General features: G+C 40.1%; 1 long non-coding RNA gene across 2 annotated transcripts in view; it reads right to left on the bottom strand.

Annotated features, from left to right (window-relative positions):
- Positions 1-27,166, bottom strand: part of LOC148183151 (uncharacterized) — a 125,861-nt gene that overhangs the window by 87,067 nt on the left and 11,628 nt on the right. The window lies entirely within an intron of this gene.

Raw genomic sequence — 27,166 nt, 5'->3', positions numbered from 1 at the left:
TGGGGCCTTGATGGCTCCTGTACTGGCTCTAGCAAGTTTCCAGTGATGTACCCTTCAGTACATTCTGAGAATAACACTCCTGCATAATTTAAATGAGCACTATAAATTGTCATTTAAATTGCATGAGAATCTGAGATAAGGTTGGCAGAAGATCCAGAAAGAGCCCTTGAGTGTCAGATTAACACAGCAGGCAAGAGACAAAATCAGGCATTTCCTTTTCTTTTTGACTAAAATCTTTCAGAGAGAAAATCAAAGCTTCTCCAATTCCTGACCTTTCATTTCAATGAAGAACATGCAATCTGCAATCTTCTGCTGTAATTGGTCAGTGTTTAAAATGAACAAACTGTAGATTAATATAATATACTCAGGCCAGAAAAGCAAGATCTCTCAAAGCATTCTTCGAAGCAGACCCCTCGCTTCCATAAAAATGGATAATTTAATCTTTGTCATTGGCCTGTCTCTGTCAAAGAGAACAATGGATAGTCTATTCGCAATTGATGACTCTATAGAAATTAATATTAGTAAAAGGTGTCCATTTAGTGTCTCACCTTCTGTGCTAAAGGTGACATCCATGATGGATGCATCCTAAGACAATGGATTTATCTTTAAAATGGAGTAATTACACAGTGGATGCATGGGTGACATAATGACATTGCGGTTTTATATTAATAAAAGAAAAATATTCTTTCTGAAGAAGGAAAAAAATATGACTAGCATGGTCATGTATGAGATTTTGGCAGCTACATTGTAACTGCAAAAAACACTGTTGAATTGTTAAACTATAAATTAGAGTCCTACACACTTTAAGGAGTTCATGATCAGCTTTCACATGACAAACCCTAACAAAACTAAAAGTGCTCATGGGCTCCTAAATCTCCCACCTTTATCAGGGAGACTTCAAACTGGGACACAAGTAAGAGGTAAATAGATGAGATTTGAGGGTGGGAACAAAAGGATGTAACTTGACTTCTGGGTGCACCATGGGCCCCCCAGGGCCACTATTTTTGCTGTTTGGCAAGCAAACCTCAGGGTGCTCCCTGAGGCTGAAATCCAGCCTTCCCCAGAGAAAAGAAATTGCTGGTGACTGCAGGACCTGCCAGGAACCAGTTTGGCACAGAGGCTACAGAAGCTGGCCTCAGGTGCCCATATCATCATATGATCATCACGTGTTTTCAGAAGCAGCCTCCTCCTCAAAGTGATCCCAGAACTGGGGGAACTAGTGAGTGCACACAACTGTTTCTTATCTACAAGGTTTTATATGCCCAGTGTCAAAGGCAAGATTTTAAGATTTAGAAAGTGGAACGAAGGTTAAGCCTGGGATTTTGAGACCTAAAGAACTTAAGCTTTAAAGTTCTATTGAAGCAAATTGATTTAGTTTAATGCAATTCAATGATAATGTTAAAAGGATCCTTTTTGAATTGTTTTAATAAACAAAACAAAATTTTATTTGGAACCAGTTTCATCCCCTTTAAGCCCTCTGACCAGAAGATATCATTTCAATACCAGTCTTTCAGATATTCCTTACTTTTGCAGCACCACACCTCGATCTGGTAATTTGACTTTACAGCCTTACAGTATGATTTCATGTTTATCTGTATTGTTTGTTCTTCCCTCTCACAATCATCTACCAAAAATGTGTAAATCACTAGGAGAAAACTGATTATTCAAAAGTCTCAGGGCTGCACCCACCTCGGCTTCATATCACAATCAATCCTTTACAAAACACAGGACCAGCAGATTTACACTCACTTTGCCTTAACATAATCAACAAAACAAGGTTTAATGCTATGAAAAACCAAGCCTGAGTCTTTTTAAAATTGTATTTTCAGCCAAAAAGACAGCCACTGGGAAAAATTCAGTCACTGATGAAGTTCTGCAGTCTCATTCTATTCACTGCCTTCAAAAGTTTTAATAAAGTTGCAGTTATCACAAACATTTACCCCAGAGACTTTTCTGCTTTGAAAATCACCGAAGTGCTCCCAGGCTGACTCTTATCCTGGTATTTCATATAAACATACAAAGTGCAATCTGTGACACAGAACCAAGGGTCATTTAGAGGTCTTGTGCCATGTTGAACTAATTACCACAAAATTGGCAAGAAAGTAACACATTTTAATATAGTTCAGAGATACTTTCTGCGGAACATTCAGAAAAAGTCCAAACGAACAACAAAACCAGAAAAAAAGACTACATAAATCTATAAAAAATGTTAACCTTTTAATTTTTTCAATTTTTCATAACAATTAATTTTTTCACCATTATGAACAGAAACTTTTGGGTAGCTTCTGGTCCAAGCAGCATCAACCTCCCTATCACGAGCAGATTGCTTTCCCACTGAGGACAATTTTTCTAATGTTCCAGGCACACCTGATATAATTGGACATAATTTGTACTGACCTCACCTCAGCAAAGGCAAAGAAAGAAAAAGCATCATCCTTTCTTTCTCATTTCTAAATGAGGTAGTCCACAGACACTTGGTTGCTGCTGGAGATTCGGTTTGTCACTGGAGAAGAATTGAGTAACATGTAATAGCCACAGACACAATTTTTCTAGGCAATTGCAAACAGATTCCTTTAATGGTCTCCAACCTTCTGATTTGCAATCAATATATTTTTTGAAATCCCAATCCCAGGAAAATTATGCTTTGATTTTGTTAATTTAGTTATTTTTTGTGAGCCCTAGTGGTGACCCATAGAGACTGAAGAGCAACAATTAGCTGTTTGGCATATTTATGTATATAGACCTGTGTGTATAATTTTGTGAGAAAATATTTTCAGATATAAGAAGCTTCAAATGCAAACAAACCACCAAGCCTGTCTCAGAAACAGAAGGAATTATTAGTGTGGCCAAAACATCAGCTATTAATTACTAAGAATAAAAATATCCCTGTTTCTCAGTGAAAAAATAAATATCTCATACTGGTTTATGTATAAAGAAGTTAAAAAAATTCCAGAAGTTAAAGCACTAGTTAGCTGGGAATAGAGAACTCTTAAAATAGGTTTGAGCTTCTAAACACATCTTCATGAAATTCTAAATTCCCTACCAGCTTTGCAGTTGTACAGGATGAAACCAGAAATGAACATTGTATCACAAAAGGAAAAATAAGGTATTTTATATGGGACAGATGTTAAGATGTTGCTTTTCTGGCAGTCTTTCCTTCTGTGATGATGTTTGCTTTTATACCGAGCACCAGGCAAGCCAGACTTTCTGAATATTGCCAAAAACCCTTCCTTAGTCCTACTGCTACATCTGCCATCCAGAACAGTCAGCACATCGGCAACTATGCATCCAAGACATAAAAATTCACATATTTCACATTTTCAATCCCACCAGAATGTACAAGTTACATACAGATGGTTAGAGGAACCCAACAAATGAGACACCCAGGTCAATAAACCAGAAAGCAAAAAAACCTCCAGAGAGAAATGTCTTTTTTCACCACTTCCACAGCAATTTCCCTAGCCTTGAATCTGTGTTTTAATGGACATGATGATGTACACAATGTGAAGCCATGCATTGATAAGAGAACAGTTGCAGAAAGACAATACTGGGCTCAGTGACAGAGATGAAAAAAGCCAGCAGTCATGTGGTTGCCCATTTATCTCCTGATGTTTCACACCTTTGAACTGAGTTACAACACTACTGATACACAGGTAGAGAGTGTATTAAACTCAGGGTGAAATGATTATGGCAGGAACTCACTGCTGATCACAGCAGTGACAACCTGCACCTTCCCTTCCCAGTCTTCTGTATTTAGACCCAGATCAGTGCTTGGATACAGAGCATGAAAACGATTTATGTACCACTGAAATATAGATGTGATTTGCAGAAAGATCAGTGACACCACATGAATACTAATTTCTCTGACAAATAATACCAGCAGGGGCAATCCAAAAGGAATGATTGTACATACACTATGCCCAAATTCGAACATTTGATGACTGAGCAATGTTCTGGCATGACATGACCAAAAGGAGTGGATGACAAAGGGAGGGAGACCATCTTCCTGGTCCAAAAAGGCTGAAAGGCTATGCATAATTTTTGGCTACTTGTTCAAACTACATTTTGCTGCATTTTTTTGCTAATAAAGCAGTGCCTGTGCAGCTTTATTCTTTACAGCTTCATGACAATGCTAACTATGAAAGATGCTGTAATAATTCAAAGGATCCCTATAAAGCTTATTCATGTCCAAGTTGTTACTAGCTGTACAGGGTTTGGTTTACTCCATGGAGACCACTCAATATAATGTTTGCACTGCTCTAAAAGGGCACATCATCCAGTACATTTATGAAGCCAGTGAAATCCTCCTAACACAGAAAGCTGAAACAGTCTGTTGTTTTCTCAAGACATGCAACTCACCATGTCATTTTACTTTTTTCTAGCTGACTATCTTGGCTTGAAAAGCTGTTCTAGGGCAGTCAGAGAAAAAATAAGCCATGATCATGTGTGGTTTCATTTTACCCATTCCTTTCAACTAGACTGCCTGTACAGAACCCAAACTTCAGACAAGATAACACGGACCCAAGCAGTCCGTGTTTAATGGCACCTCAGGTACAAAGGAATGATTTTCAAATATTCATTCTAAAGTCACAACTGGGAAATTACATTTCTCTTCCCAATTGTCTAATAAAAACCAAGAGTTTCTCCTTTGAGCAGCAGGTGCCCATCCTTAAGATTTACTTGCTCATAAAAATACTAAAGGCTTCATATAAATATCAGTTGCACGCAAACCAGTGAGATATGGCCTGAATGATATCACAGTCAACCCTTACATTTCCATTTTCATTTAACTTTGATACAGAATAAAAGACATGAGCATACAAATACAGAAGTGTACTATTAAATTCATAAAATATTTCACTTGCTTTTGGCTGAGTAACATCATGTGCAAAGCAATAAAAATTGAATTAAGGCAAATTTGAAACGCTCTTTGTTTTTCTGTTGTTTTAATTTCCATTTTTCATGTTTTTTCCAGAGGCTGGTTTTAGCCTATTACACACAATACCTGCCTGTTTCTTGTCCTGTCAATCATCTGGCCATATATTTTACTGTTCATTGATGCTAGGAGATCTTAAGGTTTTGAAATCTGCAGCAAGCAATACGAAATATATTTGTTGATCTTAAAAAAATAAGTCTTTCATAGACATGTGCACTAGTTTAATCAGAGATATAAGTATTAAAATTTCTGCTAGCTTTGCGCAGCAGGGTTTAGCATAGGAGTTTTTCAGACACTAATGGGAAGCTGGTGGCAAACCCTGCAACCATTACCCACAGCAGATCAAGATTTTTAAACATCACTCCTTTTTCAGTCATTAGTGTCTTCTTAAAACAACATCATGCTTTGTTTCCTTGATCAAAGCCACAGACTCAGGAGTGTGAAGATAAATTTCATTTTGGTGTGTTCCTTTCAAAACACGTCAGTCTCATAAGCAGGGTAATCTTTGGTGATGTATTATGATGGATTGTGCTTATCCATGCAAATTGTCTAGATAGACGGTTTGCCACTCATTAAAAGGGATTATTCTCCCCCCACACACCAGAACCACATGTGCTCACACAGAGTGAGAGAGACATGGGCCTAAATGTTCACATATGAGCCTTGAGGAAACTCTGCTTTCCCTCGCTCAATGCCAGGGTTTGGTGAGCCTTTGAAGGCACCTACCACTGCACAGGCAACTTACACTGGATACCTCCAACACCTGCACAGCCACACAGACATGCTGAATTACTCTGGAATGGAAAATTGCTGCTCCAAGGACCATCCTTGAAATTCATCACATCTGTATGATCATCTCATCCACTCCTATGGCTGCATTTATAGCACTTTAACACACAGATTATTATTCAACAGTTGACTAAAGCTCTTCTTCCAACTTTTATATCATAAATATCTCATTACTTGACTTCAGCAGGAGCTTGGTTTGAGTAAAGGCATGGTATTATCATATAATAGCTTCAAGAGCTCAGGTGTTTCCCTTCAAACACAGTACAGCTCTGGCTTAGTTAAAAAAAAAAGTAAAAATTTAAACTACCCCTATGTTTGCACAGTTTAAAAATCTGATTTCCTGTGTCCTCTATTCTACATTATACAAGAGAAATACCCTACATTATGTAAATTGGGGCATAGCTTGATATTCCAGAAAAAGGTAGAATCCTTCATCTAAGGAAGAACCTATCAGTGAAATTACTAAACACAGCTGATCTCCCGTTAAATCCCTCTGCGGTCATATTAGAACAAATACCTGATTAATTATATTCTTGTATGCTGGGATCCAGAATACTTTATTTATCGCCTTAAACTGCATCTGCAGCAAGACATCTAATGAGCAGTAGCTTTTCCCAGTAATACAGATAATCTCTTTGCAGAGAATTAGTTCTTGGAAAGTAAAAATGCACCTTTTTGCAAATTCCATTTTATACTTCCAACTCCCAGGAGAATGGGGAGTGGATCATAAGGAAGGAAGGGAAGAGGGAAAGACAGATTAAGGATGTTACAGTAATATTCTTTTGTTCAACATCTGCATGCTAGAGAGATTACACAATCTTCAGCAGATCAGCAAAAGAAGATTTGAAGCGACTACAGTTAAACCTTCTGAGCAACTGAGAAACACTCTTGCTGCCTTCTTACCCTCCACCCCAACCTTTCCAGGTCCACAGCTAAAGAATATTCCAGATCCCACCTAACTCCTAGGATATTCTTTCCATCATTTCAACCCCCCGAATACCATGCACCCATGACCTTGGAGTAAACATGGTGTCAGCAGCACACACTCTCAAACAGATCCAACATCTGCAGGCAATAGACAAGGGCCCCTCTTCTCCCTCCAAGAAGATCAAGCAAAATTCTAGGAAGAATTACAAAATTCCACAAAGCTTAGCTAGCATCCCTTTTTTTGCATCATAAAATCAGAACACTTAACAGAGAAACACAAGTTTCCATAGTTTTCAACAGAGTCCATCCAGAAAACGAAAAAATGGTGGAGCTTGTGAAATCACTGGAGGAGCCCCAAAGCTTCTGTTTTCCCTTCCATGTAGCGAACATGGAGAGAACAAATACTTCATAGCACCTCAAACAGAAGGGGTATAGCTGACACAGCACAAGCATTGTGGAATAACACTAACCAGTAAATATTACTCATGTCAAACCCATTTTTCTATCACACTGATAATGAATCAGATCAGCTGCTGCTGAAATACTAAGAACCACTACTGCTCCCATTTTCCCAACACTGCAGACCTTGGTTTACACACCAATAGGCAAGAGAATTTCTATGGGACATCTCTCTATCACACCTGGCATTAATTTGCTTGTCCATGTTCTGTGTTTACAGCAATATACCTGGCCTGGATGCTACACAGCAGGACAGGAAGCTCACAACTCATAATCCCCTAGTGACTATAAATCCAGCAAGGAAACATCAAAGGTGCCTGGGCTCAGGCTGGCACAATTCCCTTTATTTCCTGGGATCTCCCCCAAAGCTCTGCCAGGCTGCACCTGCCCCTACAGAGATCAATCCATCCCACAGACAAACACCCAAACATTTCAATAGGAAGATATTTCTACTTATATTATGTAAACAGAGCATAGATTTTTAGAATGCCAGGCAATTGCTGGGATACAAAAGTACAGCACAAGCTCTGTTGCTGACTACATGGTTCCTAAGGTGCAGCTCAGCCTATGCAAGCTGAGCTACAGGAACACTATGCTGCTGGGAAATAAAAATACACTTCACCTCTTTAGTAAAGCAGAGATTAAAAAAAATCTATTCCAAATGTTCAAAACAAGCACAGTATGATCAGGATAAACCTCTTTTTGCTTTCACAGGTATGGACAGCCCCTGACAAAATGCTTGTGGTAGAGCTGAGTGCACAGAGGACTTGAGCTTGTACAGGGCTCACCAGTATGCAAAGGCCATAAGGGCTTCAGTGAAGGAAAGAGGATTGGGTTTTTAAGGGAAGAAAAAGAAGGTTTCAGGGATGAGCTGCTGCTCCTTATCTGTATAAGGCAACAGGTAATGAAAAAATACTATGACAGGCTGCTTTGAACCTCCAGGGATCATTTTCCACCCTTCACAGCCAGGGTTTTGCAGCCCCAGCAACAGGGTTGAGCATTCTGTGCAGAAATCTCAGTGGATTCAGCTGCAGTGGGATGATCTTCCCATTTATGTATCACCACAGCAGATCAGGCTGTAACACACCAACAGTAATGACCCCACTTTCCATAAAGTAGACAAAGCCTTAAGCCTCCTAAAATGCACCCCAGGCATGCCTTAAAGAGGGAAGATAGCTTTTACTACTTGCCTCAGAATCCATTGATGATATTCTTAGAGCATATTAATAAAATATAATTCTACTGGGAACAAATTCTCAAAGATCAACCTCGCAAACAGCTCTTCTGCAAAATTTTTTTGTGACTTTAATATTTACCACCTAACATTTCACACCCGATAAGGAAAAAGTGCTACTTTGACCTGATGCATACTAATGTGGTGTGAAGCAATGAGAGCCAATTTACTGGGCATCACCAAGACATAATGTGGAGGAACACTGTGTCGATTTGCAGAGTGAATGAAAATGCCGGAGCTTTCTCTTCTGTGATATCTGCAAATCGCCGAATAATGTGGTTCACTGACCAAGTGAATTATTTTCAAGGAGTTTGGCACATCTTTAATTACAAGATATGTAAAGATGAAATGGGAACATGCCGCGCATATTTCTTCATGGCTGCTGAACTTTTCTTATGGAAAAGCACCTGTTTTTATTACACCGTCTCTAAAAGGCATTAAATGTATGAGATACAGGTTGACAATATATTTCTCAGCATGTGTAAGTTACCATCTGGGCAATCTTACAAAGTATGGATCAACCATGTATAGATATTGTACCTACATACACAAAGCCACACATACATAATAATTATATAAATACATAGTAAATAGATTTCTTCCTGTCACAAATGTCTTTAAATTTAGGCAGTATACCAACACTATTATAATGTTTCTCTTGCAACTGAGGAAGGCTCAAAAAAACAACAAAAAAACACATCAGGCCCTCTTTACTAAACATTTATGTGCCCTTTATGCTTCAAAAAATCAGGAATTTGCATGCTGACAATGATTATGTAAATGGACTTTTGACAATTGGGTCCCAGAGGATTCCTCAGCTGAAAGCAATTCTCCTTTAAAGGTTTCATCATGGTCCAAATCAGTGGTTCTTGAGACACCATTTTCAGTAATGCAATAAATACCCTGTCAGATTCTTGCTGGTTGCTTTCCTCTCAAGCCATGAGCCCTTCATACTTTAGAACAGCAGCCCGCAAAAGGTCTCTGTTGCCGATTTTGAAGGGCTATGACACATGACATAGTTTTAAACCTCCACTCTGAGTAAAATATTGCAGACTTGACTCAACTGGCCAAAATTCATAGGTAACCCCACCTGGAGCAGGAGGTGAGTCTAGATGACTTCCTGAGGCCCTTTTTCACTCGATTTGTTCCATGATTCTACAATCCTCAAATAGCTGATCCCTCAAGGCTAGGGCAGACACGCTGCAGAAACACATATCCAATAATATTCTGGCCTCACTCTGAGCTGCTGGACTATTGCAATCATTCAAGGCAGGAGGAAAGGTTTTATCTGAAGTGAAGATTCCAAACATGTATGACATCAGAAGTATTTAAGTGTGCCTTAAATTTTGCAATAAATATTGTGAAGGAAGGGTGTTTTCTCAGCACCTGTGCTGTTAGAGGTGCTGTGCATGGAAATGTCAAAAACTCACCATAAAGATTTTTATCCTAACCTAAATGCCTAAAACTGAAGGAGATAAAAATTCAAGGAACTTCTGCAACATGCTTAAATGTGCATTCCAAGAAACTAACTTCATAGAAAAAAAAAATCTTATCTGGTTTGGGTTTTTTTTGGTTGTATATACCTGCAATCCCTGCTCATGGGAATGCACAATTTAAGGGGCATATTTCACCTATTAAAAGCATTTCCCTTCCATTCTCCGCACTTAAAATAGGCATATAAGTAACCTTCTCAAAAAACCCCGAAAACCCAAACAAACAAACCACTGTTCCCCACTACTGAAACATCAAACTCCAGTTTTAAAGTGTAATAGAAAGCATAAACCAACAAATCATGGTCAATCAGTTGTTCTGCTTCTGCAACTGGTTTCTCTCCCCCCAACAAATGCCACAGATGTGAACATACAGACCCCAACCAGGAACCTTCAGAGACAAGTTCTCACACAGCTTCCATGGCACAGCCAGGAGAATGTGCCCATGCAGCTCCTGTCAGCCCTCCCAGGGCTGGAACAGACCGTGAGGAAACAGCTCAGTACTGCCCTGTACCGCCCCAGCCAGGTGTGCCTTCGGTGCACAGCTCACTTCAAATCATCTGAAGACCCTTTCTACCAAGCACAAAAAAAGCCCAGGGTGGACAGGGACCAGCAGGTTCACAGCTGCCAAGGCACACCCAGCTGGCTCTGATATGGCTTGGGTGCAGTCACACATGCAGCCATGCCCATAAAGAGCTCTGCATAGTCTCATTGCATGTGTGTACCCTAAATACATACATATTATAAATTACATTGTAGTGATTGCAAAATGCAATTAGATTAACTGCAGCTTGAATAGGCCTGGAGCTGGCACATGATGGTGTTATTCATGGGGAAGGCATCATGCTTCCCAGGACACCTCAGCAGCCAAGGATGGACACCCTGCCTGGAGCACTCCTCTTGTCCTGTTGAGAAAGTTTTGGGCTTGAAAACATAATTTGACCAACACAGCAAGGGTGTTAAGGTGTAGAAAATAAATCATAGGTTTTATTTCTCAAGCATACTACACCATCTCTGAGTAAAGATCCCCAGCATTAGGCACTGCAGCCAAAGACCTCAGGAGTCAGAGAGCAGTAGGACAGCATAGAAACAGCATAGTCCAAGGGCACCTGGCTCCAGAGCAGACCTGCCTGGTGTGAGCTCCCATCCTGGGACACAAACCAGAGTGCACCATCTCCTTGTGTGCTTCAATTTACTTTGGAAAGAAACCGAAGTGTGGAGAGGCAGGAAACCACAACATGCTCCCAGAGGTGCTGCAGCCTGAATGGGCAGAGGCCCAAGATCGCAGGGCTTACCCCAAAGCCTGAGCTTCCCTCTGCACAGGCACAACCACATGGGCCTGGTGCTATTTCAGGGAATCCTTTTATTCCACCAGCTGCTACTACTGAGGTCTGAAACTGAAACTCAGTGTGTGATCTCATGGATGAGTGCAAACCTCACAAGCTCTCACGTCTTAACAGAGGAGAAGAAAAACTCTGTTTAGTTGTGCCAGAATAAATGAAGTGCAAAGGTAGCCAGGATACCTCTTGAAGCTGTTTAGTGCTGGCACTCAGTTTTAAGCACTCTGAAGAAAAGCTTAAGATTTCCTAGGGAAAGTACTATGCCTCAATGCCTTTAAACTATTTTTGTGCTTCTGTGATCCTGGGCTGCTGTGCATTGCAGGGATGTGGACGGGCTGCCTGCTTCCCTGGGCTGTTTTCTGCACACAGCAGCAAGAGCATCTTTCCCCAAATGCATGTGGGCCTTTTCAGATGCTCTTTCTGCCTTTCCTACAGCCCAGGCACAATCTGTGAGGGGCAGAAGCAGGGGATAAGGGGCTTGTCCATGCTATTTTGTAGCAGTTTTTCAAAAGAGTCATCTGGAAATGTCACTCCAGCTGTGCTATTGCTATGTGCAAGACAGAGAAAAAAGGGAAGATGAAAAAAACAGCAGCAGACCAAGTGGGACAGAGACCAAGTGTTCAGACAAATTTATGCTTTATAACTTAAGGACAGTTTTTCAAATCTTGTTGCAACATCAATCTGCTGGGAGACTAAAATATTTTGGACAAGACTGATGGTCTATATTTTAAAATTCAGATTTATAACAAATAACCAAGTCCCAGTAGAATGTAAGTCTGTACCTCTTCATTAGAAATTAAACAATACTTATATCTTTTAATTAATCTTCTTAAAACTTCTGGGTTTGGGTCCTACCAGCTACACACTGGATTCACTGAGACAGCAGCACCACTGTTTTGAAAAAAAACCCATCACTAAGCACTAAAATAACAAAAAATCAGACCCTCTCCATGCTTCACTCCCCACACACTTCACGGGTTCCTGTAGGAGATGACAGAAGCAATTTCACACAGAAGAACAACACAGATGCCTTAGTCTCAGCCTGCAGGGTGAGCACCAGTAACAACAAAAACACATCCTCTCCTCGCAAACAGAAATGATTTCTGGACAAAATAAATTCCTTCATCAATAACCATCCATCAGAGATGCTTCCTTCTTTCTTTCTGTAACTCATTTGTAAAATTAACAGCTCCACATGCATAGCCTCCCAGAAAAATAATTGATCCCACTGCCCTGGACAGGAGCCACTTGACTGGATGCTGGCAATGATTACCATTTCATGCATATTATTTCCGTTTGCAGAAGGCTGACGCCAATGCACACATGCAGGCTTATGTGAGACGTTCCATGGAAAAAAGAATTAAAGAAAACAAACCAGAAAAGCTATCACACAATGTAAGACTTGTTGATTTCTTTGCCACCTTTTGTGCTGCAGAAAATAAAGCATCTACTTGGTGAACATGTGCTACCAATAAGTTGGTCAAATTAATGGCAGACTGCTGAGAAACCAAGCAGCTTTCCTTATCAGCATAGGAAAGAAGCCTGAGTCAGCTTCTGATGTTGAAAGTTATTTGCAGGAAACTACCTCACCAGACAGAGCTGCAAACCCTGCTTGTCTTTCAGAAAGAGGAGGGGGGGAAAAAAAAGGTAACACCAGTGTTACTTCGAAGTAACGCCAGGACCCTTAGGAAGATACATTGAGAGCATTTGTGCGAAAGCAGCACGACACCTCCACTTCTCTGAAGTGGATTTCTCTCACAGTGTTGATGGCTAACCCAAAGTGCAAAGAACCTTAAAAAAACCCCAAACAAACAAAAAATTTTAAAAAAAGTGTAAAAAACAAAACACAAAAATCTTTTAAAAAATATAGAAAAACAAAACCCCCAAAGCATAAATCCAGAGTATTTTCAGGAGGTTGAAAATACACACATAATATTGTAGCTACTTTTTAGTCAGTCTGCCAGGCAGCACAAGGGCCCATTGGCTTCAAAGTTGTTTAAAATGTTTATGTTTGTAGATGATGCCCAGTGACCCACAGCATCTGGTGGAATAACCTGGAAGTTACACAGACCAGGTATGTACACATAGAGTAATCCTGTCCTTGTTAACTATGCAAAGGTCCTAAAAAAAAAAAAAAATTAAAAATTAAAAAAAGAAAAAGATAAAAAATAAAAGTGGTACAAGCCATTTAATTAAAATGGTTGTGTCCTATCATCCAGAATCTCAGGTTTATAAAGTAAAGATTAAAATCAAATTAATGGGGTCTTATGGCTGATTTGCCTTCCAACATTTTGTCAGCACAGCTAATAGAGATCTCTCTCTACTAGAAAATGCATTTTTCCTAATTCCCACATCCAAATCTTTGGTTCAGAAAACTGTGTCATCATCCCTGTACAAACTCGTGATGAAGATATTCACTGTGGTACCAAGATGTTGCAGGACTGTTTGTTTAAAGAGAGAAAAACAAGAATTTCATGAGAAGCCTATTAACATAGATCAGTCACCAACAAATCACCAGTAATCAAAAATTCTTATTTCCTCTGGCTTTCAATGAGAAGAAATCATTAACTCTCCAGATCTGCCTTTATCTCCTAAAATAGAAGTGTTAACAAAGCTGGATCTATCATCATGGAGTACAGGAAAGTAAAGTAATATTAAAACCAGCTTTCTTTCCACAAGGTAATGCATACAGTTTCTTTCAGGGGAGGATTAATTTCCTCACGTTCAAAGAAAACTAGGGCAAGCAGAAATGCAAGCATAGATATCTAAAAACATTGCCTTAGTCCACAGAAAAGTAATTCTATATGAAATGTTGGAGATGACTAGAACATCTCCAAAAGAAACTTGTACACATTGAAGACATGGGAAGAAATATTTAAAATGGAAGTGTGGGTTGAAACCCGCAGCTACATTACATTAAAAAATAAAAATAGCTATTATAAAGTAAAATAATACTTTGAATTACCCTAGATAGCTTCCCATCTAAGTAGACACTGTCAACCCAGGAGTGCATCCAACATCTTCCTGAAGCCTAGCAGACATTTTAAGCCCGCAGTGGAACAAAGTGCTGGTGAACACCTTTTTCCCAGGGTTGAAGAAAAAGAGGGGATACAGGAGACCTTCTTAAATTTGAATTTTAGGTGCAGATTTAAAGACAAAGATCAGAACACTCAAAGACCCACAATGGTATCATGCTAGACAGTGACTGGAAAAGTAACAAACAGGTAATGGATCACCACCTTTTCAAACAGCCTGTCAGCAAAAACAAAGTATTCAAGAACAAGTAATGCCAGACACTGTCTCATTAGAACTAATAGCTCACCCCATTAAAACTTGCTTCACCCAGAATGTACTGTCCTGGGGGTGGACAGAGCAACGCTGCACAGAGTGTGCTGGAAATGAAAGCCCTTGCTACAGACAGAGCAGCTGTGATTAACTTGGAGTTTTATGCAACTCCAGGCTGAGTTTTGTTACAAAGGAAAATAGCTCTGAGTTCTAATACCTGCCTAATTTCTAGTTCAGTAGTTTTCCCCTTGAAATAACTTTTCAGGAGATTCCTGGAGCAGGTGTTACCTTTCCTTCATAAATCTTGAGATAATATAACTAAAATTATTTTCCAAATAAAAAGTGAAAGGCCATCAGGACAAAAATCTCCACTGTGATTTCACCGAGATATTATTATGGTGATGGTTATAATTCTACAGAGGAATTACTTAGAATACGCACTCAGCTTTGACCTGACCCAGCTATAACTCAGACAATACCTTTCCTAAGTTGGAAGAATTTATTTTCATTTTCAACTGAGTTCATCTAATCAAGAAGCTTCATTGAGACAAAGAGTTCATCATTCCTGTGCAAATTGCAGCTACCACTGTTAAGAATCGGACGCTGCTACAGCAAATTCTGCCAATGCACAGCCCAGCTTAGGAAAACAATTTTCAAATGAGCAAAATAAATAGTATCTTATATTTTGTTACTAACAAAGTATACATTTAACACCCCCTGTTGGTAATTGTCTGAATTAATTCAACACTAATACACACTGTGGACATAGAACTTGGGAGTGGAACAGCACCCATTCCTAAACTCTGCCTGTTGCAGACTCCTGTAAGAGAGTGGAGGGATCCAAAGCAAGGTAGGTGAAGAGCGCTAATGTGTTTTATTAGGCCAGGGTTTGGGAACACTGGTTTTTTTAAGGTCAGGATTTCACAAGTTTTTATATATCTGAAGATGTGTCTTTACTCTGCAGCTACACTGAACAATTTAACAAAAGACATTGCCCTTCCCCATAAGCACTGTCTTATTTAGGATGTTGCCACACAGGTACTTGGGAAACCAAGAATCAGCTCTGATCCCCCGCCTTGCTCTGTCATTTGAGCCAAGGCATTTAACATTATCTGGGCATCAATGGCCTATCAGTGCAGGAAAAGATATTTTTCCCCTGGAAATACTGTTTAAGTCAGCAGCCAAATTAGTCTTAAGGCAAAAATCCATTAGATTCTGGCAATGGCAAGAACTGGCATTAGAAAAAGAATGGCTGTTCAGAAAAAGAAGAAGATTAGAGACTTTATTTCTTTTTCTGCCATTGATTAGTCCTCAGATACACTGATAGACAATACAGAGCAATCTATACTGATAAGAACTGCCCTATTTGCATCCAAGAGAACACAATGGTAGCTGTCTCTGCAATATGGCACATATGCAGCTACTTCTGGACAGCCACAACATGATCCAGACATGCAGCAAGAGACAAGGCTAACGGCAAAGCATGCCTTTTTTCCTGCTCAAATGGTATAACTTTTTCACATTTTCATATGACAAAAAAAAAATTCAGGCCATAAGTTATGATTTTAACAAGATATTTCATTCAACGATACAACCATAGCTTGTTTTTCAAAGCAAAACAAAGAAACAAAACCCAACTGGCATGCAACTATGGATTTATAACTTTACCTCCTTTTTTGTCTTTAGAAAATCAGGATATTTACAACTGTGCCAGGATATGTACAACTTAAAGTAATAATCACTGATAGCATGAAGGAAAAAAGTGGTATGCCCAAATCTGCAAAACAAGCTTATATCAGGGAAGGTGCTTTGCATTCTCTGCTGATTCAATTATTGGAATATAATTGCTAGTTGGGTAGGTCAGAGCTGCCTTGTCCTCATCCCAGAGGAGACAGGAATGTTACTGAACTGAGATCATTGTGGTGAAGTGACTCACTCCTCTTTCAGATCAGATCAGTCCAAGCAGACTCCTTTAGACAGGGAGAATAAAATTTAGTTCTGATATAATTCCATGCCTTCTCCAAACAAGGTCCCATGCCAAGCAAGGTACAGAAATAAGTTTCAACTTTCTTTTCAAGTTTTTCACAGGTCATTTTACAACAAAATGATTGGGGAAACACAATTTTAGTTCTTCTCTCAGGCTGTCCTGAAGAAGGGCTAGTGCTGGACACTGGCATTATGGAACCTTTTGACTTCAGGTCTCAGGAGCTGCAGCTTCCATCTCTCTCTGCGACTGCTCAGTCCCCCACCACTGCTTACACAAAGAACTCTGAGACAAGCGACACCACAGCCCTGAGCAGGGGCGGTCATTCACCAGGATTTATGTCCTTTTAATTGCTGCCTATTAAATGGATACTCTGATGAACCCACTGGAGCCCAAAGCTCTCGGTGCCACCTCCCCAGTTCCTGCCAGATGGGATTTTTCACTCATCTGCCACCTGCTGCTTTGCAGCCCTACCCCTGTGCCAGGATCAGCAAGTGGTTCCAGCTTTTGGGTGGTGATCCCAGGAGTACAAAATATTCTCCAGACCAAAATAATGCTCATTTTCTACCCTGTGCTCCAGCAGATACATTTCTAAATGAATACTGCTGTGTTTGCTGATCGTTTTATGGTTTGTTTACTTCTCGAGCATGTAATATTGTTAGGGTAATGTTGTTTTTATTTAGTTGGAAGAGCTATTGTTTCAGAAGGCTGAATGCATTTGCTAGCAAGGGGTCTTTATAAATACAGTGAATGTTCCTGGTGCCTCCACAGATGGGTACTGACAGCTGCCAGCCAGCTCTGCCCCTGCTCAGAGTTGGGCTGGACCCAAGCCAGTGCCACTTCAGAAGCCACATTAGTTGTGTTAGCACAGTGTTGAGTCCAAAAGCCTCTTGGAAAAGCAAGCCTGAAAAATGGGAGTGCTTCAGTTCTTTGAGGAAGTCTCATTTGCTACAAGCTACTCAACAAATGCACGGTAAGTTTTCACTGTTTCAGCCGTGCAAAATGACAAAACATAGAAAATAACCAGGAAATAAAGAACCAAGTATCAAAAATTGACTGCTATCTACAGATAAAGATATGCTGTAAGTAGATACAGGAAAGGTCATCCCATGTACAAAAGAACCTTATATGTTCACATCCACATGTGTTAGAGATAAGCACATACAAGTTACATGTGTACATCCAGAGCCATCATTTTTCAGATGTCCTTTTCTACACCTCCCTGTGGAATGGCATTAGAGGGACAAGGGGAATGGGATGGCTGGGCCTCGTCTGTGTCAGCAGAGGAGACAGGGACCTTCTAGAGCTTGTCACTGCACAGGAGAGCCCTTGGTGGCTAAACACCCTCAGCAAGTCAGGGTGGTCAGATGGAGCTGATGGAGGAGCATTCGATCAGCACAAGAGCAATGCTGTCTGCCCAGGTCCTCTGATAGTACCAGATCACCCCATTCTCTCCGAAGGAAAACAAGAGATTATGATACAATTCAAGTTTCCTTCCTCTCAGGCCCATGTTGCTGGCTCTGCTATGAATAGTACTTTAACCTAGTTCTCAGAGCAGTTGATGTGAATCTCAGTGCCTGGTTTAGTTTGCAATGAGAAACCAAGCAGCTAGAGACTGACACATGTGTTTTCTCCAGCTCTGAGAGTTGTAACCTCTGCTTGTTTTGCTCTGGAGTATCTCTACAGCAGTGTACATAATTATGAATGCATGGAGACCAGAATAAACTATCTCACATATGTGGCTACTCCATTCTCTCAGTAAGGAAATAACCCACTGCTGGAGTCCAGACCTTCCTGGCAGCCTGGAAGCCATGATAATGCAAGGCCTGTCTAAAGGCAAACATCTGGTATCCTCATTATACAGAGCTTACACTTTTCTACAAAGAAAGGGGAGGCAGAAATATGTCTCCACATGGGAGAGGAACTGTGACTGAACTCCAGCTCTCTTTTTGCAGGTCATCTATTTGGCATAATACTCCGTGCCAGGACTATTTCTACCAGAACGTGTGCTCACCCACTAAAGGAGAGAGAAGAATCAACAGAAGACACTCTTGACTTAGGGAAAATTAGGAATGCAGGTGGAACCCCATCCTTGGAAACACTATTACGCAGAATAAAATATGCATCAGGAGGATTTATGTGGTAGGCTCAAGGTCTCCTCCTCCATTTAATTTTCTGTGCAACTATAAATTATCTTCTATTTCTGAAGAAGTTGGTGTTATAAGCATATGGTTCATGATGCTTAAGTCACTTTTTCTGCCCAGGAGACATTATATTATTGTGGGCTGTTGTCTGGAACAGGTATTTCCCCTTTGTCTCGGCTAGATTTCTTGTACTGTTGTTAAATTTTTGGTGCAATCAGTGAGCTGAGAAGAGATAACACAAAAGAGTTTCACAAACACATTCTTTAAGAAAAGCAGTATCTTACAAATCCCACAACAAGCCCTTATTGGCACTTCCACTAATGTAAATAAAATCTATTTGGTTCTCGGAAAAACAATCACTTCATTCTTGTTATCAGAGGACAGAATCTGGGTCAACAGATGCGTTTTGGATATGCACCAATTCTTAAATGATTTACTATTCTGATCTGTGGATACAAAAAGCAATTTCCTACATCAGCAGTACCTCAGCACAATGTGCACTTTCATCCTACCACCTACATTGCTATAATCATTAAATGTTATAAAACATCTCCCATAAAAGAAAAAAATTCTGATATATGACTATAATGTAAATCAGTGCTTTGGATTACAGTGTGATACTAGTTCAGTTATTTATATGTGTTTCAACTAAAAACATCCAACTGGATTTCAACTATCACAAGATTAATCTCACTAATACTTTATACATACAGATGGTCAGACAAGAAAAATTAGAAAAATATGAAAAATTAATATATTCTCCTTGTATAATATAAAATATGATTTGTTTCCTAGAAGATTATAACTGGAGCTTCTAGTACCAAGAATAACTAGACTAACCAATATGGGTCCTCTGCTTTATGGGAAGTTTTTCATTCTGTCCCAGCTCAAAACTTATTGTCAGACACAGGAGATCCACAAAACATACAAATACAATACAAAACACAGGCTTGCTTTTGCCTGGATGTAGCTTAGTAACTAATCAGAGTTATGTGTAGCTGGAGCCTTATTCACTTTCATCCAACAAGTTCCAAAGATAGCAGTGAGACAGTTCTGTGAATTACATATTCCTGCACTGTACCTTGCTATTGAAAAGATGCTCCATGTCAACCTACCCTGGCCACCACATTTAATTACTAGTATTTGTGGAATTAAATTTACAGTGCTGAATAGAATTTCATCATTGAGCAAAGGCAGAGAACCTGAATTCAGGATTTACATATGCCACTTTTTGTCATGGTTTACAAATTAATATACATGTTTAAAACCACAGAGTGTTCTGGACAGAAACAGGTGTCTGAGACACACACTCAGAAGTGCATCAAATTAAAAACCTCCATTCTCACAACCTGCAGCAAAATAGTTGATCTGCTAGAAAGAAGGAGCACAGCCAGAGCAAACATTTCTGGCAGCATGAGGATCAAAGAGGTCTCAGATAGCCAGAAAAAACAAAGGACGCTGACATCAAAATATTGGCAGCTTGCATTGTTTCTTTTCTTTCCAAATAAAATGGGCAATGAAAGGGACTAGCTTTCCCATCCAAGTTCAGTTCTCCAGTGAGCAGCATTCTGTAGCTGTAATTATAATCTTGTATTTGTGTGCACACTAACTAATTTCCTGGGCAAGTTATATTTCAGCTTGAACACGTTGGCATGTAGAGACCAACCTCAATAACAAAAATAGCTGCTGAGTTCAGCAACCTGCAGCTTTTTATAGTTGACCTTGCAGCTCTGCAAGATAGTGGCTCTGGGCCACTTCATTATTTCAAAGAAGGAAATGTGGTTTTGGGAGTTTCATGGGGACTATCAAGACTCAAAAGATAAGTGGTTTCCTGGCTAAGTTCTTTTTGCTTGTTTTAACTTGGTCATTCTCATTTCAAAAGTATTCTGGTCCTCTCAATATTCTCCATTCTGGCTGTGACTGGTGAGGCTAATCTTGCTGACGTAGTTTCATTTACTCCATGGACTTTTCCTTAGTTTAAGCAGTTTATAATGCAGCTGGTTGCACTTGAACTCTTTGCCATGTTGCACTCTGGCCACAGCCAATAACCATCAGTGTATTAATCATATTTCAGTTTGACTTCCAAAATGACTATAGCAATAAAATTACATAAATGGACTAAGAGCAATAAATAAATGTAAACAGTTGCATGCTGTTAGTCTGCTTCCCTGCCTGATAGAGTGATTCTGTCTATTAGAATACCCAGCTGGCTGCAGATGTGTAATGAGGAAGGAATGTGTGCACTTTGGTACAGCTCCCTCTCATCTGCACTTGAGTAGTAAGGAAGTTAGAGACAACTGTTCTAACTTCCTACGAAAAGTCTGACTGCAGCAGGAGCTGGAGCTGCTACCAGCTGTTGGCTGGTCCACTGCAGCTGTGAGTGACAGACAACCTGCTGCTGTCCTCTGCCTGTCCACACCTGCAGAAGCTGCAGGAAAACAACAGATTTCCAACAGGAACAGAGCCTGTTCCACACTCCTGCACTCACAATAACTTATTCATTCCCAAACCCTTTTTTCTGCATATTTAAAGAACCGTTGGAGACAACATTAAAATAGCTTTCCAGTGCCATTGATAGTAAATAAAACCACATCCTCAGCCACAGAAACAGAGATATTCATTTTTCATATAATATACGTGCTACAGTGTGCTTATGTTACAAAAATTCTTGCTTAGTCTGGACACACCAGAAACTGAAAAGTTAAAGGAGCACCACCTTCATTGCTTCTTTATGGAGTTATTATGCACCACTGACGACACCAACACCAGGCTAATTACAGACACACCACATAAAACACAGAGAGAGCTAACTTAGTTGAAAAATAATAAATCTCCATGTTCTCTTTGAGGATTACCATTATGAGAGTCCCAGACAGAAGAGATGTTTATCTAGTGTGCTCTCTGCCTACAGAAGAAGGGCTTCCCAGCTAGCAGGCAAGTGGAAAGGCACATTTCCATTGTCCAAGCTCACAATGTTTCATTTGTGTAACACTGAATCCCAACTTAATTAAATAGCTCCAGAGACCAGGGAAATCTCAATATACAGGGGCAAGTGGGCGAGCAGCCCCATTTACATGTGTGTCACAGCTCGCCGGCTATCGCTCCAAAAAGCATCTGTCTCAACAGTCTCATCTGATTCTTGCAAACAAGATACACTTTGCATTTTTGAATTTAACAAAGATCACACAGCTGCCAACATACTATCAAAGCCTAAAGACCAAATAAACGTTTGGCTTCCCTCCAAACGTCCTTCCTGTGGTATTATTACTGACAATAGAGCCAGAGCAGCAAAAGCAATGAGATGGCAAATTTACACATGTGCCATGTTTTTATACATTGTCTACATTTGCTGCTACAAGATTGTAAGCAGAACACTGGTGAGCATCTTCTGGTTGCAAAATCTGACCTATTTTAAGGCTTTATGAAAGCTGTACAGCATTATTAGTGCATAAAAAATCTGCAGATGGGCAAAATTATCTAAGAAAAACAATTCAAAGGTGTTTTATTTTCCCATGTGGGTAGTAGAAATAGATCAGAATTCTACATTCTCAGAGCTACATTTTGCACTTTTTAAAGAAATTGTGCAACAGCCGTAAAACTGGAGATCCAGCAGTTGACATTTCCTTTAGTATCTACTCATTTCACTTTAATCCACATATTCCTTAGTCCTTGCAACAGGAGCATATATCAGAGGGTAACATTTGTATTTGACCTGTGTAGAGGAGCTCTGCTACATTTTTCAGTTCAGTTAATAGCCCAACCACCCTCTCATCAAAAGCCAATTGCATCTGCAGATAAGAGGCCCTTCCTACAGACAGTAATACAACTTTTTGATCTGTATCAGATGATTAGGGCAGTGGACAAAGACAACTTCTCCTTTAGTACCTTTCCTGTTTGGTGAATTCCCACTGTGTATGGACATCTGCACGAAGCAAGCAGTTAAGATAACAGGGCAAGAGGATGGAGGCAACTCATGGCATTACCTGCTGCAGAGCCTAGGCCAGGTCTTGCTCAGGCTTTCTGTAAAAGCCTGAACACTCACAGGACCCTTGAAATGGACAAATGTCAAGCTTATTTCACCTTCCTGCTCTGCCCATGTTCTCATGGGCAGTTGTGCTCTGGTCACCTTCCCTTCCCCGAAGTTCAGTCTGGATGCAGACAGAAGAGGAGGCCAAGGCACAGCCAGGAAGGAGCAGTAGAGCAGCATTCCCTCCCGCAGCCTCCTCTGCCCACACTCCGCAGAGCAATGAGCTGCACTGCCCCTCCACCTCTCCTCACTGCACTGCCCCAGGGCTGACACAACAGCAGTTCCCATCCCCTCCACTGAGCCACACCTGGCACCTTTCCCCTCTGCCCTTGGATGGAGGGGGCTGCTATTGCTCACCACTGCTCTGATTTCCAGCCCTTTTCATCCCCAGCTCTCCTCCCTTTCACATCTCCCATTGATTCAAACACAGCTTGCTCTTGGCTAGCAAGCTGTGATTAGATTACACACCCTCCCAAGAGAAAAAGGAAGGGCAGGAGCAGCAGTTTTGCCCACAAGGTTGTATTACTTCACACTTCAGGGTCAGTTCATTGCATTTTGGGAGGTACAGCTCTTGGAAGGAGGGCAAGTGAAGCAAAACAGACGTGGGTGTTGCTGGAAGCATTTGCTGAAGACAACCCATTGCCGCTGTATACTTTCAAGGTTGAGATTTATTTTTCCCCCCCTCCAATGCTTATTTTAATGTATTCTTTCTTCAAAGTTTGTGTTATCTGTGTAATTTTTCAATCAGGGATTAGAGAGGATTAAGTCCTTGCTAGCCTGTGTCTCTCAGGGAGTGTTAGATGTACATGCATACTTTGCACACAATTCCAGTGCAACTGCTCACATTCATCTCAATAGAGATGAGTAATGGCTTATTTCATACACTACAGAATAAAGTCAAGACCTGCCCAATTGTAGAGTTATCTCCTCTCTGGTCTGTCCTCATGCTCTTTACATTCTGGGTTTCTTTTCCATAAAAAACCCAACCTCATGAAGTAATTGCCTGTGTACAGTGCTGGTTACCCCTGATGCAGGGGTGGTTTAAAAGCAACACTAAGCTTCAGCTACATGATGCAATAAGGTCTCCCAGGGTTCATCATACACCTATGCCAGAAGGAAATTCCCTATATTTCCTAGATTTGGGGATCCAAAAACTCTACTCGCTCCCGTTTGATTTAGGCCGTTCCCCCTTCACATCTTAATTTTTTAACACCACCAATCCAATAACAATTTGTTTTACCTCTGTTTTTTTCCTCTATTAAATTTGATAACATTTGTCTTGATTCTGTTGCTAAGTAATACAGAAATAGACAGCAAAGAATATTTACATGGACAAGTTCAGTCTTCTGTTTTGTGTCCCACTTCCAGACCAACACACAGCTCTGCTAGATACATTCACACCAGCTTCAGTCAGCCAAAATAAGTAACAGTACTAGTGACAAGGCAGTCAAAATAATCTCATTCAAGCCCACCAGAATTGCTGGAGATATCCTCTAGTAACTATCTTACATGGAAGCCTGTCCAGGTATTCCTGTATTGCTCTGGTTAGCCATGATGTCTAGATTAAACCTAATGTATCCTTATCTACAGACAGACCCACATTCAGCAGGAGTTTATTACTTAGGTGCAATTGGTCAAATAAAATTACATTTGTGTAATATTGCCTCTCCTGACCAAATAAGCACGTACCAGTTCCTGGACTTTGTTTCACATGGAAACTCACAACAGCTAATTGAACAAAAGAAACCCATTTACTGAAAATCACCATAAATAGAAGTTGAATGGCTGACATTAATTCTTTAAAGCAATCGTGAAAAATTTGCTTTTATCTATAGTGATTGGAAAAGACTTACCATTAAAAATAAGGAGAGTAATGGCAGTAGCAAGAATTAATGATTGTGTATCTCTCCCAAGTTAACCTAAATATTAATTCAAGAACATGATGCCTTTAAAAGTACAGGAAAAAAATAGCAGTTTAGCCCATAGTTAGGGGAGGAAAGCTTCTCTGGTTATGTTGCCCAGACTTGAATTCCTTTATCATTTGAGATCCTTATTAAGTCACTTGCATGGTATAGATTACAGTTCAATCCTAAAATTCCTCTACATTTATGTTTCTTATGTTTTTTACTTTGATATCCTGCCTGTTTTAATGAAGAACAGGATGTGCAATAGCTTGTTACTTACGGCAGTACTTTGACAAGGAACCTGGATCTTAATAAAAACAGGAAATAAAATCCTTCATATTAAATCAATTCTTTAAAAAATAGGCATGTGAATGTCATATTTAAGATTAAAGGTATTTCTCTTTCCAGGAAAGGATCATAATAAGGTGGGCATGTGGCTATTTCAAAAACTGCACACATTTGGTAAAGAGCTTATAGAAAACAGTGTCAAATCCCATATTGAACCCAGCTGCTGGTACTTACTTTTTGATGTAAGGCTTACTTCCTGCAGATATACATCAAATTAAATTCTTCACTAAGCTCACAATGGTGTTTTCCCTTTAAGCAGAAAGGCAATACTTACCTGAATGAAATATTATATCTCTTTAATGGGTTTCTACAGTGGAGCCACATTCTACATTTAAAAATGTATAGTGACAGTAGGAACAGAGAGAAACTTGCCATCTATTAAACCAGTTTATTTTCTCTAAAATAGCTTTAATGAAGCCAGTTGGGATTTGTTACACCCATGAAATATCTGGTGTCCTGAGAGCAATTCTGATAGGACTGTTCCTCTACTGGGCCAATTGCCCACAGTTCATACCACTGGTGATTTTAAGAGTGCTCCTCTGAAGTGAAGGATGGAGTATTGTACTGACAGATGCACCTCAAAAATAAGGGTAAGGGACAAGAATAATGAGGCAAAGGAAATGGACAGATTAATACAGGCTACATAGTTTTCCAGGCTTTGTTTGGAGGGCTTGAAACATGCAGTGTTTTTGACTGCAGGAAAGAATTCCCACTAGATACAAACCAGAAATATTTTGCTTCTAATTTTGATTCAGTAACACCTGCAAATATCTGTCTGAAGTGATAATACATTGTCTCATATCAAGAAAACAAAGGACTGAGGAATGATGGAACAGTCAACAAAGAGGTGCAATGTGTTACATGTTAAACTTCCTTACATTCTGCCAGCCTCCTTTGCCTTTTGGATATATTTATCAGTAGGTACAGGATTCTTAGCAGATGCCAAGAAAAAGTCATAAGATTATTCAAACACAAGTTAAAAACAGAGCAGAACTCACCAATCATTGCATTAGTTACTATGCACTCTGAGGCCCTTAAGCTTAAGACAAGAGTTCATTTCAAGGTCCAGATTCTAAATCTAAATTCTAGTGATATGGGAGAAAACATGTAAGCAGTATAACAACGGACAGGAATAAGCCCAACCACTGTAAGCTTATTTTCCAAAATTCCAGGCAGATCTCTAAAGGCTAAGGGTGCAGAAGGCACTGGACAGAGGTCCCTATAACACCATTTTAAACCAGCTCTGATTTACAGAAAAGCAGCTTTAACCAGAAAAAAAAAATGGAGGCAAAACTCAGTGCATCACATAACTAAAACGCATCATTGACAATTTCCCTCTTTCACAACCAAAGTGTATCCACAGTATTTGAGTCCCAAAGTTTAACTTCAAATCTCACCAAACTAACCCAGCCTTCCCACCTGAGGATAAACTCAAAACCTCTCTCATTTGGAGACTGACCCAGCTGCGCTGAAAACCTTTGCTGGACCAAAACTCATGAAAGCACAAAAGCCAGCCAGGTCTTTTACATGTTAGTTAACTTCACCATTTCTAGAACTAACTTTTCCAGTAGTGCTGGCTCCCAGTGGCAGTGAAGAAAAATGCCAGCTGGGCACAGGTCTGCATATTGAGCCAGGCAGATTTACAAGAGCCTGGGGGCTTTTCGTGGATGAGTGGTTCTTAGTAGAACCCAGCATCACTCCCTCCTTTGCCTGCACAAATTGCTCTGCTCAGACTGCTGTATTTAGTTGTGTTTCTATACAACACACAGCCAGAGAAGAGGTTGAAATCCAGCAAAACTGAACATTGGCTTCACTGCACAATTTTCTTGGGTTGGTTTGATTGATAGAGACTTCTCCCAGCCCTATGGGTGTTTGGCTGCTTTTCCTAGAGGATTTCTGATAACACTTCTCCAGCCACTACTTATCTGCTGCAGCCAGCCATTTTCCATTCTCACAGTTACTTCTTCTTGTATATTTACTTTCAGCAGACTCTCATGACTTTTACAATGCCAAAAATCCTATATTTTTTTTTAATCTCTCTCTTTCTCTGTATATATGGATGGACTAATGCTAAAGCACCAGCCAGTGCCTTCTCAAGGGGGTTCACACACAGTCAGTCCCCCACCTCCAGCCTAACTCACAGTGCTTTCTTCCTACCAAGACCCACTTGCTTCAGCTAATCCCATTTCATGGTTTCCAGATAGGCTGCTTGCCATGCACATGCCTGGGCAAAGGCAAAACTTAAGGCTTCTTGTTGCTCACAGGGGTGTAGGAAAAACTGAAGCCAGAGCCCCACAGG

This window comes from Pseudopodoces humilis, chromosome 14 (assembly GCF_049639895.1).
Source record: "Pseudopodoces humilis isolate 2021_Gansu_Grassland_sample_001 chromosome 14, ASM4963989v1, whole genome shotgun sequence".
NCBI lineage: Eukaryota > Metazoa > Chordata > Aves > Passeriformes > Paridae > Pseudopodoces > Pseudopodoces humilis.
The sequence above is the reverse complement of the archived record's forward strand: the minus strand, read 5'-3'. Positions and strand labels throughout refer to the sequence as shown.